Raw genomic sequence first — 15,818 nt, 5'->3', positions numbered from 1 at the left:
GCAGGAAAGAGCTTTTTGTAAGAAAGAGCTCTCTACGGGAGGTCTCTTTGTCTTGTCACTAACCTTAAACCAGGCACCCCCATCTCCAGCCCTAGCACACTTTTCACATCTTTTGATCACACAATACCTTGCCTAATCTGTTGGTTCTTTCTGTAGATCAAAGAAGTAGAAATGAAGAATAAGTAATTAACAGATGACCAGATCTCTTCCCTAGCTTCCCATTCAGTAACCTGGTGAACAAATTGTATGAACAAGACAGCATCTAAAGAAAAAGTACAAGATATCAACAAGCCTGCACACAGTGGGGGATGGAGACTACGCTGACCCCCTATCTCAATGATGAACTGAGATTACTTCCCTTTTTCCCTTTAAAAACTTTCATGGCCGAGCAGAATCTTCGGGGGTGGTTTTGGGGGGACACTGAGTCCACCATCTCCCCAGATTGCTGGCATTCTGATTAAAAGCAACTTTCCTTTCTACCAACAACTACTTCTCGGGTATTGATGTACCAGCAGCAAGCAGCCAGTCCTGATTCGGTATCCGTAACATTTTGGTATATTTTCATCCAGTATTGCATGTGTGCTAAAAAATGAGTGCTTACAAACTTTAGCGTGCATGAGAATCACCTAGAGAATTTGTTAAGACACAAACCACTGGGCTCCACCCACAGAGTTTCTGATTCAGTAGATCTAGGTAGAGTCTAAGAATCTGCATTTCTGAGACGTTCCCAGGTAACGTTGATACTATTGACATAGAGACTACACCTTTAGAATAAGTGATAAATACCATAATTATATTCTTCTAAATAAAACTAAACTAAGTGAGAAATAAAAGATTAAGGCAGATTGTGCATTAAAATGTCATCTTTATAAATCATTGGTATAAAATAAAGTTAGCATATGTGAATGGGTGGGTGGACAATCTAATGATGAATTCCAGTATTGGGCTGATTTATCTGCCCAATTACAGGCAGTGATAGCCTGCTCCCATTGAGACAGAGACTTAACTGCTAAACTTGCTTCATGGCTGAAAGCAATTGAGAACACATGTTTCCTGGGGTTTGCCTATTCTTAAGATAGATGGGAAGAAGTTTCAGGAAGACACATCTCAGTTCCTGATCCCAAATTTATACCACGGAAGCATGGTGAGTAGTAAGTGAGGAGGTAGAGAGAGGCCACGGGTATTACTCTAGTAACAGAAAAAGCTGCTTTCACAAGGAAGTAAACCTCAGTTGTTGGGAGAATCACAGCCCTTACAGCCACCACTGCCATTCCTCCTGCCCTCCCCCAATACTGTTAAACACTTAAGTCTTTCCAGTGGCCCATTGTTGTCAATAGGTTATAAGGATATCCACGTACATCAACTGGTATATCTGCGTCTCTGGTTATTTGGCTAGTAATAATTCCTAGAAGTGTGAAATTACTGGGCTAGTAATTTAAAGCTTTTCATACATATTGTCCAGTTGCCTTCCAGAAAGGATGCAGAGATTTACACTTCCGCCACCACTACTCATGGCACAGTACTGCAGTGTAAGCAAGAAATAAAGCTCTGTGTGTCAAACCGGTGAGACGAGAGTGGTGTTCAGTGTTTTAGAAGCATTTTTTTGATGTATACTCACTGCTGCCCAGTGAAATGGAAACTATTATTAACACCACTTTACAGTGGCAAAAACAGGTTTTCAAACAGGATTGTTTGAAATCACACAGCTTGTAAGTAGCTGAGTGGACACTCAAATTTAGTTTTCTCTGACTCCACTCATCATGCTTTGGATGACAATTGGGTTGAAAAGAGATTTACAGAGATTACATCATGGCTTGAAGTCACGTGAGGTATAAGAGGCATAGGGTTATGTGAGAATCCTGCTGGTGAAGAGTCCCAGCTCCTTTAGGACTCTATGTGTTTATCCACTTATCATCTACTCATTAAGATTAAATTCCTGGGACACAGGGTAGCCTGGCAGGGGAGAACATAGTCATTGGCAAAGTAGATGGCTCCTTAGGACAGCCTGGAAAAAGTCCTCCCTCCCCCTTTGCATGACACTCCAAAAGCCTTCCCACCTCCCCCACCTACTCCTTGGCCCTTTTCCAATGCCTAAGCCTTCCCAGCCATGATTCAAGGTTTCCCTCCCACCACACCCTGAGAAATTAAAAGGGAATGGAAGATCAATATGACATACTTTCCTAGAAGCAAAACCTGATAGACAGCATGAAAGTCTTTCACTCTAGAAAGAAAGTTCAGTCATTCTTTCAATAATTAGTTATTGACTATGTGTCTGGCATTATGCTAGGGATAATATGATGAGCAGAATCAGGCCAATCCCTCCTTTGTGTAGTTTATGGGAAGAATATGAATCTATGAGAGCACAAAGCAAGGGGTGTGTACAGGAAAGTTCACTGGACAAAAGCAGCAGCATGTGCAAAGGCCCAGCAGTGGAGAGCCATAGTGTGTTGCCAGGAAACAAAAGACTACAGTGAGTGGAGAGCAAAAAGGAGGGAGTTTTGGGGCAAATGAAGCTGCAGAGTAAACCACATAGGCACCAGTGAACTGTGCTGACATTCCTGGAAAAACACTGGTAGGTTCTAAGCAGAGAGTAGGTTGCATGACGTGCTCAGAGTTACATTTGGAAAGGTCTCTCTGGCTTTAGTGTAGAGAACGGATTGGAGGAGGGAGGAAAGACCAGTTCAGTGGAACTACAAGCACTTAAGTCACTTAAAAACACTCCCTCTGGCCTGCTCCAGGACACACCCTTCGGCAGGACATAGCTGAGGTGAGGACTTGACTTCACACTCAAGCAGCTCTAGGTCTTTCCCTCTGTCCACGTGTGTCTTTGGCGCATCTGCTGCTGCTTTGGGGAGACACCCCTTGGGACTGAGCCTGATAAATAAACCCTGGCTTTCATAATCGTCTGTTCATTTCTCTAAGCAGCGATCTGCCTTTAGGGGGAAAATAGTACAGGACAATCACTTCCCCCCCACACACCCCCTTCACATTTTATTTTTTTAACTTAAAAATCCTAAACCAGTTTTTAAAGAAACATTCTATATTTCCAGCAGAAAAGCCAGGCTACCACTGGGTTTATTCACAGCCAGGACTCCACTTCACACCATAAGTCACTATAGATTTTGTAGTCCCCATTTAAGTAGCAAGTGTAAAAGTGATTCTATCGGCTCTGATGTGGGGAATGTATGACCAGTGAGAGCAGTGGTTTATTCACCATAAAATCCTTATAGCAAGCACTAAAAAAGTTTGACTGAGACTGACATTACCAACTCAAACATTCCTTTCCTTTTCAACTTGGTTTTCCTGAGGCTAAATGCTACACTTTATAGCTCTCATAATTAAATACAATCTTGATAGAGTCAAATCAATTACAGAAGACAATAACTTCTTGACTTTTGATTCTCTGAATAGCAATTTAGTTCTCTTTACCAAATAGGATAACCCTTTAGCCAATGTCTTTATTTAGATCATGCAGTACATTTGTTAGGAACATGGCCAAGAATAGAGCTGAATGGTTAAGTCGCTAGAGACCTGCCTCTAGGTTGTCATAGTAGCATCAACTATCACAAGTCCACCAAACATACCATCGTGTCTCCAAGAGATTATGGAAAATGTCTTTTTGAAATCCCAACACGAAAATCTTTGTCTGCTGATCCCACCACATAATTGATGCCAAAGAACTTGATTGTTCCATCAATAGATTCTCTTACATCTGTTGAAAATAGAGGCAAAAGAGTGAGTCTAACACGACTTGAACTTCAGGGTTCCCGTCATTCCCCATGTCTCTCTCCCAGTGTCCACAGTTCATCTTTAAGAAGCTGGGAGTCTCCTTTGATGTTTAAGTGTACGTGGGTATATGATTGCACTCCATGAATTTACCCACCTCGAAGGGAGGCACCCTCTCTCCCTCCCCTCCTGCCCTCCACCCTGGGCTCCACATCCCTCCAGCCCTGTTGCGGGCTCTCTAGTCTCCCTCCCAGACCAGTGGTTTTAGATGATGTTGTTCCAAGGATCACACCCTCTCAATTACCCCATAAGCACAGACTCCTCTAGTCAGGGACCAATCCCCTCTTCTTGGACTCAGCCAAACCTGTTACAAAGGAGAGGCCAAACCCACATTTTGGTTAATTACAATGTTAATGAGCAGAAAAAGCCCCCAAGATTTCTTGCCTCACTGATTAATGCTATTCTTTTGCTTGGACTCTGTCTTCTCTCCTTTTCTACTAAAACCCTACTTATTCTTCCTGCGAGCTGAAACCCAAACTCCTTTAGAAAGCTTGAATAGTATCCTCATTCGATGTGATGTAGTCCTCTTTTAAGTTCCTCATAAGCATTATACAAAGATTTTAGAGTAAGACATCCATCTAGGTTGGCACCTAAATTGTTATAAATAAACCATTTGGTCACTCTGCACCTTGGTTTCCTCATCTGCAAAATCTCATAGGGATGCCCTGAGAGCTAAATCACACTATAAAGTGTTTTGCCCCTGGTTAGGCACTCAAAAGTGGAAGCAACCATCAGTATGATTTATATTTCTTACTGTAGTAATTAGGCTTGCTTATATTATAGTGTTTATGAATTCATCTTTGCTTCCTCACCCACTTCCCACCCCTCCTCTACTGTGAGCTCCTTGGGAGACAACTTCACTAATTCATCTTAGCTCAGCCTCAGAAAGAGGCTGGGATGGAGAGTGTTCATTCATTCCTAGATAAACTGAAGTTGTCTGGAATTCTGTGCTGTCCAAACCAGAACCCTCTACCCATATGTAGCTAAATATTTATATTCAAATTAATTACCATTAAATTAAGTTAAAAATTTTGTTCCTCAGTTGTACTAGTCACATTTCAAGTGTTCAATAGCCCTATGTGGTTAATAGCTACCATTTTGGACAGCACAGGTTTGGAATATTTCCATCATAGCTGAAAGTTCTATTGGAACACACTAGCCTAAATGCTAAATACAGAGACATATTGTCCAACAACAGCTCAGATTTCCAGCTGCCCACACAATCCCCGCCAATGCTAAACACTGCAGGCAGATGGGGTCACACATAAGATAGTGTACGAAGTGCCACCAAAGGCTTTACTCCTCATCACTAAAGGTAAACTACAGTGGAAGATGCTGAAATCTGCTCTATTGCCCCGGCTTGTGTCCAACTCTTGATATTGCACATTCAAAGTGATTCATAGTGATAAACGCCTACATTAAGAAAAAAGATCTCAAATAAAGAATCTAACGTTATACCTCAAGTAACTAGAAAAAGAAGAACAAAATAAGCCCAAAGTTATTATAAGGAAGGAAATAACAAAGATTAGAGCAGAAATAAATGAAATACAGACTAGAAATGCAATAGAAAAATCAACAAAACTGAGAGTTGGCTTTTTGAAAAGATAACAGAATTGACAAATATTTAGCTAGAATAACTAAGAAAAAGAGAGAGAAGACTCAAATAAATAACATCATAAGTGAAAGAGGAGACATTACAACAGATACAACAGAAATACAAAGATCATAAGAGGCTTCTATGAACAATTATATGCTAACAAATTGGATAACCTAGAAGAAATGAATAAACTCCTAGAAACATACAACCTACAAAGCCTGAATCAGGAAGAAATCAAAAAATTAGAACAGACCAATAATGAGTAAGGAGATTGAATCAATAATCAAAAATCTCCCAACAAAGAAAACACCAGAATCAAACGACTTCACTGGTGAATTCTACCAAATATTTAAAGAAGAATTGCTACCAATCCTTCTCAAACTCTTCCCAAAAATCAAAGAGAAAGGTACACTTCCAGACTCATTTTTCAAGGCTTGCATTACCCTAATACCAGAGCCAGACGAGGTCACTACAATAACAGAAAATTACAGTCTGATACCCCTGATGAACAAAAATCAAAAATCCTCAACAAAATACTAACAAACCAAATTCAAAAGCACATTAAAAGGACCATGATCAAGTGGGATTTATCCCTGGGATGCGAGGATGATCCAATATATGCAAATCAATAAAAGTGATCCATCACATTAACAAAATAAAGGATAAAAAGTATATGATTATCTCAATAGGTGCAGGAAAAGCATTTAACTAAATTCAACACCCTTTCATGATAAAAAAACAAACCTCTCAGCAAATTAAGTCTAGATAAAAATGTACCTCAACATCCTTTTGTGATAAAAATTCTCAACAAGTTAGATATAAATGAAATGCACCTCAAACAAATCAGGAAAAGATGGAATGTATTGTACCTTAACATAATAAAGACCTTGAACTTAGCCCACAGCTAACATAAGTATTCAACAGTGAAAAGCTCAAAGCTTTTCCTCTAAGATTAGGAACAAGACAAGGATGCCCACTCTCACCACTTCTACTCAACATAGTACTGGAGTCCTAGCCAGAGCAACTAGACAGGAAAAAGAAATAAAAGAAATCCAAATCAGAAAGGAAGAAGTAAAATGCCTCTGTTTGCAGATAACATGATCTTATATATGGAAAACCCTAAAGACTCCACCAAAAAATTGTTACAATAATAGATACATTTTGTAGAGTTTCAGGTTACAAAGTCAACATACAAAAATCCATTGCATTTCTCTACACAAAAAACGAACTATCTGAAAAAATAAATTAAGAAAAAATCCCATTTATAATAGTATCAAAAATAATAAAATACTTAGGAAAAAACTTAACCAAGGATGTGAAAGATCTGTACACTGGAAACTATAAAACGTTGACAGAAGATATTGAAGAAGACACAAATGGGAAAATATGCCATGTTAATAGATTGGAAGAATTAATATTGTTAAAATGTCCATGCTACCCAAAGCAGTCTCTAGATTAAATGCAATTGCTATACAAATTCTAATGGCATTTTTCACAGAAATTTAAAAAAATCCTAAAATTCATATGGAACCACAAAAGAGCCCAAATAGTTAAAGTTTTGCTCTTGAGCAAGAAGAACAAAACTGGAGGTATCACACGTCCTGATTTCAAACCATACTACAAAGCTATAGTAATGAAAACAGTGTGGTACTGGCATTAAAACAGACACACAAATAAACCCAGGCCTCAGTTTCCTACATTGTAAAGAAAGGGCAAGTGACACCTGGGTGGGTTGGAGGTGGGAGCACGTGACACAGTGGACCCTTTGCGAGAGTCAGATCAGACCCCCCCTTCTCCCTGTGTCCCTTCCACTGGGCAAATAAACCCACACATATACAGTCAATTAACTTTTGACAAACACCAAGAACACAAGCGGGGAAAGGATAGTCTCTTCAACAGTGTTTGGAAAATTGGATATTCACATGCAAAAGAGTGAAATTGAACCCTTATCTTACATCATGCCCTTCCCAAATCAATGCAAAATTGGTTAAAGCCTTAAAGGAAAGATTTAAAATTGTAAAACTCTAGAAGAAAACAGAGACAATCTCCTTGACATTTGTCTTGGCAATTTTTTAATCTTGTTGCCAAAAGCACAGGCAATGAAAGCAAAAATAAATAATCAGGATTATATCAAAACCATTATATCCATTAAAGGGTTAATATCCAAAATGCATAAGGAAACCTTACAACTCAATAGCAAAAAACAAACAAACAAACAAAAAAACAAACCAGAAAAACCCAAAAAACCACAGAAACCCAATTTAAAAATGGGCAAAAGACCTCAATAGACATTTCCTTCCCCCCTCCCCCCAAAAATGGCAAAGTACCTGAATAGACATTTTTCCAAAAAAGACGTACAAAGGCCAACAGGTTTATGAAAAGATCCTCAACATCACTGACTGGAGAAATGCAAATCAAAACCACAATGAGATATCACATTACACCTGATGGGATGTCTATTATCAAAAAGACATGAGATGGTGTTGTTGAAGATGTTGAGGATATATACACCGTTAGTGGGAATGTAAATTGGTTCAACCATTATGGAAAACAGTGTTGAGGTACCTCAAAAAATTAAAATTAGAGCTCCCATATGACCTAGCAATCCTACTTTGGGTATATATCTGAAGGAAACAAAATCAGTATCTCAAAAAGATATCTGCACTCCCGTGTTCCCTGCAGCATTATTCACAATAGCCAAGATATGGAAACAACCTAAGTGTCCACCAGTGGATGAATGGGTAAAGAAAATGTGATATATAGATGCACCCACACACACAGACACACACACACACACACATGGGAATATTGTTCTTCAAGAAAGAAGAGACTCCTACCATTTGTGACAACATGGATGAACTTGAAGGGCATATGTTCAGTGTAATAAGCCATACAGAGAAAGACAAGTACCATATGCTATCACTTGTATGTGGAACCAAAAAGAAGTTGAACTCATAGAAATAGAGAATAGAATGGCGGTTCCCAGAGACTGGGGCATGGAGGAAATGGAGAGAGGTTTGTCAAGGCTACACACTTTCAGTTGTAAGATGCATGAGTTCTGAGTGTCTAACATAAAGTATGATGACTATAGCTAATAATACTGTGTTGTATACCTGAAGTTTGCTAAGAGAGTAGATAATAAGCGTTCTCACCAAAACAAAAGGGTAACTATGTGAGGTGATGTGTTAATTAACTTGATTGTGGGACTAATTTCACGATGTATACGTATATGAAATCATTGCTCTGTACACTTTAAATATAGTACAAGTTTATTTGTCAATTATACATCAATAAAGTTGGGGGGGGGAAGTACGACTAATTCTTGCAGGTCCACAGCCCCACAGAATCTGTAAAGGAAGCAATAATGTGGGCTTACACAAAGCGACTTCTTAAATGCAGCGGACTCTGAATGCTTCCTTTCCATGTCAAGGGCTAATGAAACACGCACATGAATCTCTCCATCCTCCGGACTCACATCTCACTTAAAGCCAGGATAGTCATGGGCGTTCACCAGGCATTTTACACTTGACTACCTCATACAGCCGCTAGTCCTCATAACAGTCTCGAAGGCTGCAGGATTATTTTTACTAGATTAGAAAAGAGAGACTTGGAGAGGGAAAAGCAATTTGCCAAGGTCACACAGTAAGGTGAGGAATAGAGAATCAAACCCAGGTTTGACTGACTCCAAATGCCTGGCTCTTTTCTCTGGCTCCAGTTCTAGCTGAAACTTCCTGTGGGAAGGGCTCTGATCTCCACCTTCTTCAGAACCAAGACAGCTGCAGTCCGGAACTAGGAGGTGCAAATTCCTGGAGTTTAGCACAGATAGCAGCTGTCTTTGTCCGATATCCACTTGCAAAATGATAACAAGCTGTTGTAGACAGATGGACTGAGAGTGTCTGAGATTCAGAGAGAATGTGTGCTGTCAAAGGGTAGAGAGGGTCAGAAAAAGACATCCACATAGAGATTTATAATTTTAGAGATTCATAGAAAGTCAGCCTTTCAAGGAGTTTCAGAATATTTCAGCGAGATAGTTGGTGTCCCAAAAGTTTCAGAGAGATACAGAAAACTATAGATATTTGCATATTTCAGAGATATATTGGGAGATTTGATCAGAGAATGTGAAAAAAAAAAATCAGAGCAAGATTGAAAGACTTTTCTGACACACTGGCTCCTATGTGCCAGGAATGTCTCAGAGAACTTTTGACATATTACTGCAGTTGAAAAACCCCGTGAATCCCTCATCTATCTACAGATATTGTGTGTGGAAGTTTAGCTCTGATTATAACATGGGTGTGGAGGGAGTGAAGAAAGGATAGTCACCTACTGGATTCTCTGCCCAGAGGGATGGTGAAATGGAAGATGCTAAAATTTGTCCTATGTCTTCCCCCTGTGGCCATCCATTGTACTGCACATTCTGAAAAGTAGGATCTTTCAGGGCCCTAGTCCCAGACCCGCCAGGGTCCAAATTACCTACTCTACAAGTCTAGGCCTTAAAAGATAATTCACACATGAATATCTCCCTTCTCTGAATTCCTATCTCAATTTAAATAGTTATAGTTGTGTGCATTCATCCTGCTTTTGACACTTAACCACCAACAGAGCATTTCCTGTGGATCCAGTAGTGAGCAAAGTGTTTTCTATTCTGTCCTTTAATATTCACAACAAGCAAGCCAGGTATCCTGAGCACTGAGCCTAAAAGAGGTGAGGTCACTTGCCTACAGTCACACAGTTAATAAGCTGAAGTGCTGTCATTCAAACCTACCTCTGTCTTACTTCAAGTCCCTCATTCTTTTCTCTGTTTCCACCTCTAATCTCTCAGCTGAATTCCCTTAAAGGAAGGCATCCAGGCTCCACTTTATTTCTGCCAGTCACAGGCCAAGCACAGGGTTGGATAGACAGTATAAACTTGGTGAACGCTGATAATTTAAAACTAACTGGTGGACTTCCCTGGTGGCGCAGTGGTTAAGAATCCGCCTGCCAGTGCAGGGGACAGGTGTTCAAGTCCTGGTCCAGGAAGATCCCACATGCCACAGAGCAACTAAGCCTGTGCGCCACAACTCCTGAGCCTGTGCTCTAGAGCCCGCGAGCCACAACTACTGAAACCCGCAACAAGAGAAGCCACCTCAATGAGAAGCCTGTGCGCCACAACAAAGAGTAGCCCCCACTCACCGCAACTAGAGAAAGCCCGCGTGCAACAACGAAGACCCAACGCAGTCAAAATTAAATAAATAAATAAATATTTTTTAAAAAAACCTAATTGATGATCGATTGATTGATCATTTATTGATCATTATTGATCAATGCCTAATTGGGGTCAGTGACTGCTTAGAAAGCCATCCTAAGACAAGCCAGATGGTTTTCCTGAAACCTAACAGGCTCGGTGAGGCCACTGAGATATGGTACACTTCCATTTGCTGCATGATACGAAGGCAATTTTTTCCCCATCCCATGTGCCACCATCAGGATACAGAGGAGCCAGGAGCCCTACAGAAGTGGGTAAACTTCCAGAGATAATTCCTGCAGAGAAAGGAGAGGAGGGATGAATGCCACAGACTAGCCAGAGCAGAGTCTTGGCTTCATACAATGCAGTCTAACAGAGCAAGCATTACACACCTTACAAGGGGCAAATCTCTCCCTCGGTGAGACTCCCTCTCTCCAGTTGTTGAGACACGATGCCGACAGATCCTCACAGGTGATCAGGCTTCTAGCTGCAGAATAAAATCCAGGTTGGGGGGGCCTGGTCTAACCTGGCAGGTAGTGGGCCCCAGCCAGGGTGTGGAGCAGTGGGAGTGGTCTGGAGGGCCTCCCAAAGCCCCGTGCAGGAGGAGGCCCAGCTTAGACATCAGGAGACTGCGCTCAAGTCTCACTCCGACACACACTTGCCTTGGACAGAGACTGGAACTCGCTGAGCCTCAGTTTTCTCACATGAAAAATAGGACCGTACCTTGCTTTCCATGAAAAGAGAAGTAACGCTTTCTGATCCCAGAGCCTACACTTTTAGCTGTGCTACCACATCCCATCAAACGTAAACACCAATGTCCTTTGTCTGAGGTTTGAACTCAGCCTGCATTCTCCAACCCCATCTCTGGTTCCGGACAGAAAACTGGAGGCTGGAAGAACCTGAAATGGAATGTCACACCCCTTGAAGAATAGGCTGCCCGGGCTCTGGGGTCAGAGAGCTGCTTGTGTGGCAACCCTCCAGCCATCACACTGTATTCTAAGACTTGTGTAAAGACAGACCATGAGGTCCTCAAGAGGGATTGGATCTGGTTTCTCTCTGAGTGCCCGGTGCTTTCTGCACACACAGCAGGTCTGCTGGATGCTTCTTGAGGGAATTGTGAGGAAGGAGCCCAAGCTCTACCATTTCCAAGAAGCCCTGGGGCAAGATGATGAAGAGGAAAGAGCATTAACCTTGTAGCTGGCAACCTTGGGTGCCCATCTCAGCCCTGCCATAACTCACTCTGTGGCCTCAGAAAACTTGCTGACTTCCCAGAGCCTCTGTTCCTTCCATTGTGAAGTGGGAATAATACCTCTTATTCCCAAGTACCACGCAGGGCTAGTGGGTGAAGATAGTAAGAGAAGGGTGTGCCATTTAGACTATAAAGTGTGGCATGGCCGGGACTCCTAATGCCCCCCCAGCATCCATTCTTCTCTGTTAATGAGTAAAAAAAGCCAGAATCTTGACAGGGCACAGGCCACCCCAAATAATGATAGCATTTCCTGTCTTTCCCTGCTGCTAGGTGTGATCACATGACTAAGTTCTGGGCAACAGGATATTAGCAGAAGTGTTGTGTGCCATTTCCAGGAAATGTACACTGGAATATAGGGGCAATGGTTGGAATACAGAGGCAATGGCTGGAATTCCATTTTAAACAATGAGATGGAAGATGGTAGAACAGCAAGAAAAAAGGAGTTGAGGTCTCTTAAAAAATTATGAACCACCTTACCGGTCCTGTTTTGTGTATCTCTAGACATGAACATGAAAAAAACTTTCTTATTTAAGCAACTTTTAAGTTGCATGTATATCACAGCCAAACTTAACCCTAGCTGATATATGTTGTGCGGCTAGTGACAACTGGCATGGTTTTGAGTTTTTGAGTTTATGAAGAGCTTGCATGGGAAAGGAGGAAACTGATGTAATATGCATCCATTCATTTATTTGATGAAAATGTAATGAGGATCTACGGTGTGCCAGCCCCTGCGCCATGTGCTAGAGACAGAAGTGAACCCGATAAAGTCCCTGCTTTCCAGGAGTCCCCCACCAGCAGGGGGAACAGACAAGCAATTATAGCACGGTTGGTAGGAATTATAATGGAGGGGGGGACAGGCAACCGTGGGTACCAAGTAACCCAGAATCCAGAAAAGGACATGGCGGGGGCGGGGACGGGCCGGTGGAAGGAGCATGAGCCCGGGTCCCAGGCTCTGCCTCCAGTTGCTAATCCCAGGATCCCCTGAATCTCCTTGGCCTGTTTCTCACATGAGGCAGCAGAGAACTCACCGCCTGTTTGGTCTCTCCCCAGCAAGATCCGGATGCACACTGGCGAGCGCTCCAGAGCCTTGCTTGGGTGGCTGCAGGCTCTGCTTTCTGAGGAGGACGCGGCAAGGTGGGTGGCAGTGGCTCAGGCATGAAGCCACCCCCCGACCCCACTTGGGGCCTCTTGGGGCTCTGGAATTTGTCAGGACCAAGGACATCTCCAGGGGCCTGCCCGCTCTAGGTGAACACCAGGGCAGAGTCCCACAGAGCCATCTCGCCACACAGAGCATGGTGCCAGCGACAGCGCTCGTGATAGAGCAGCCCTGCGCCGGCCGAGGGCTCTGTGCCTTGCACACGCTCCTGAGGCTGTATACCTCAGGATGCCTCTGCGAGGTGAACTTCGTTATCCCCGCTCCGCATACAAGGACACGGAGGCTGAGAGCACAACTCATGAGTACCAGGGCCGGGCGGGGTCCAAGGGTGCCTGGCCTAAAGCTATGGACCCGAGCCCTCACTGTTCTCCCACTTTTCAATCACAGCTCCAGCTGGATCCCACTTCCCGCAGGACTCTTAGAACCGAAAGGCTAGAGGAGACCAGGTCAATAATTTGCTTTGTAGCACTTCAGCGCTCCAAGGTCATTACAAGCGATTCCAGACATCTCGTTTCACAGGTGAGGAAAGGCGCTCACAGTGACGTGTGCCACGTGCATCCATGCGTCAGGGGTCACCAACGTGCTGGTGGCAGAAGCAAAGCTCTCCGGCTCCCGGGTCACACCTGTTTCCTCTGCGCCACCGCTGCCTTCTGACACTCGGGCTCTGCTGTTTGCTCTTGGATTGAGCTCCGGTTCCTCATGAAAGTGACATCTGCAGAGAAGACAGCCGATGTCAGGCACTCACCACCCTCCCGCGCTCCTTTCCCTGAATCCTCGGGGAGCCCCCAGGCTGCTCGGGGTCTTAGCTCACAGGGACCCGTCAGAGCCACTGCCGCCCTAGCTGGGGACACAGCCAGGAACAGCCCAGTGTGGTCAGTACTGTGAAGGGGAGCACATTGTCCCCCAGCCTGGGCACCAGGAAAGGCAGCAGAGAGCAGCCAGAGGAGAGGAGGGGAGGCAAGAAATGATGTCTTGGTCAGCGGCCCCCCAGCAGCAGCAGGAAGGGCAAGGGCAATGCAGCCAGGGCGTCTCGTGTGCCGGAGCAGGGACCCTCTCTGCAGCCGCCCGGCGGGCGCTGTCCAGCTTCCACGCTCCAGACCTTGGCCTAACCCTCTGCTGGTGTCACTCCCCCTTTTGAGATGTCCCCAGCCTAGACCATTGTTTTGCTTATGTCACCAGGCCCTTGGACACACCTAAAATTCTGCCATAGACCCTCTGACACTCTTCTCTCTTGGCTTCACTAGAGGGTGAAAGGGGCCGCCTCCTCACCCTGCAGATGGGGAAGAAGAGGGGTCGCCAGGTCACTCCAACAACTTTTTGCAAAGCAATTGCCACGGGGTTCTAGTGCAGTTCTAAGGAAGTTTCGGCTGGTCCACGGAGTGGACCAAAATGCCCTCCAGCCAAAAATGCCCGTTATGTGAGCCACACGTCCTGCAGGAAAGGGCATGCACGGCGTCAGCTGGGCTCAGCTACTGGCCCAGAGCAGCCAGGTAAGTGAGACTTCAGGGTGAGTGTTCAATACCTACGGGGTCAGCTGGGGCAGCAGGGGTCCTGGGCTTAGCCACTGCCACGGCCTCTGTGGCGTGGCTCCCCGAGTGTCCGGACTCACTTTTAGAACTGGGGTAAGGGTACTAGGCACCTGTTATATTGTCCTCACCCGTTCGACCTCAGCCAAAACTGAGACAGAAAATGTCCCATTTCAACATCTCATTGCATATACTTGATCTCACTTAATAATCCCAACTCTTTAAGAGGTATGTATTACTACCTCATTTTACAGATGCAAAATCTTGGCCCTGGTGGGTTAAATGATTTTCCCATCACAGAGTAGCTAGTGAACAGGAGGAGAACCGGGACTCAAATTCCGACTCCGGGTCATGGCTCTGCTACCTCACGGATGCTGGCCGCCTCCTGGGAGCTCAGGGAACAGGGATGCCTCCTGGGTTCATTGTAATTTGCATTGTATAAAACATTTTCACAGCCACTATTTTATCCCATCTTCCTAACTACCTATGAGATAGTCATTGTCTCCCTTTTATAGAAGAGAAAAAAGGGCCTGAGAAATGGAAAATGCTTTGCCCCCATCGTCCTGCTGGTGAGCGTAGGCACCTACATGAGCCTGGGCTTGCCTGGCTCAAAGTTCTGTGTGTTCATCCTCACTACCCCACAGCGCTTCCTAGATAAGCTACCAGTCGTGTGTGCTTGCCTGCGTGTGCGTGTGCCGGTCACACCTGTGCCTGAGCTGTGGCCCAAAGCCAAGAGCTTCTTCCAAGCTCCAGACCATGCCCAAGTTTCCAGTGCCAACCCCACCCTTCCTCCTGTCTTGAGAAATGTGTTTGCCAGGTATGTGGGGACAATGGCATAGAAGCCACAGCAACTAACTCTGAGCTGTGGGCTTCACATCTGCCCCTGGGGGCCTGGAGAGCCCTGAGCCCAGAACAAGCTCTCTTTCCCAAGGACAACATCAGCTAGCAAGGACAGGTGCTGTCCCTCAGAACCTTGGGCCCAGTGGGCTGGAGTGTGATTTCCGAGCCTCCCCACCCCCTCACCTGGGAGAGGAGCCAGGCTGGTCCACATCCTTGACTTGAGCTGTCAGAGGCCGGGCCAGAGTCACACCAGGCTGGGGAGCTGCTGCCCGGAGCTGAGGCCGAGACGCCAGGCCCCGGAGGTCTCGTCCAAGCCAGGCTGCCCAGGTAGGGGTCTGGCAGGGCTCTTTTAATAAGGAATGTGTTTGACTTCCTTCCTTTTCTTTCCTCTCCTTTCTCCATCCCCGGGTCTCCGTCACCATCTTTCTCAGTCTTACCCTCCT

At 44.4% G+C, this 15,818-nt stretch overlaps 1 protein-coding gene across 1 annotated transcript in view; it reads left to right on the top strand.

Moving 5' to 3' along the window:
• The first annotated feature begins 7,206 nt into the window (after window positions 1–7,206).
• The window catches only part of SLC5A9 (solute carrier family 5 member 9), a 37,009-nt gene continuing 28,397 nt past the window's right edge, over window positions 7,207–15,818 (top strand). The window contains exon 1 of the mRNA XM_082392602.1: window positions 7,207–15,702. The gene's annotated coding sequence lies outside the window, so the exon portion shown is untranslated. The remainder of the gene's footprint in view (window positions 15,703–15,818) is intronic.

Source organism: Balaenoptera borealis, assembly GCF_965194805.1.
Source record: "Balaenoptera borealis genome assembly, chromosome: 1".
NCBI classification, from domain to species: domain Eukaryota; kingdom Metazoa; phylum Chordata; class Mammalia; order Artiodactyla; family Balaenopteridae; genus Balaenoptera; species Balaenoptera borealis.
This window is presented reverse-complemented; position numbering and strand designations above follow the sequence as displayed.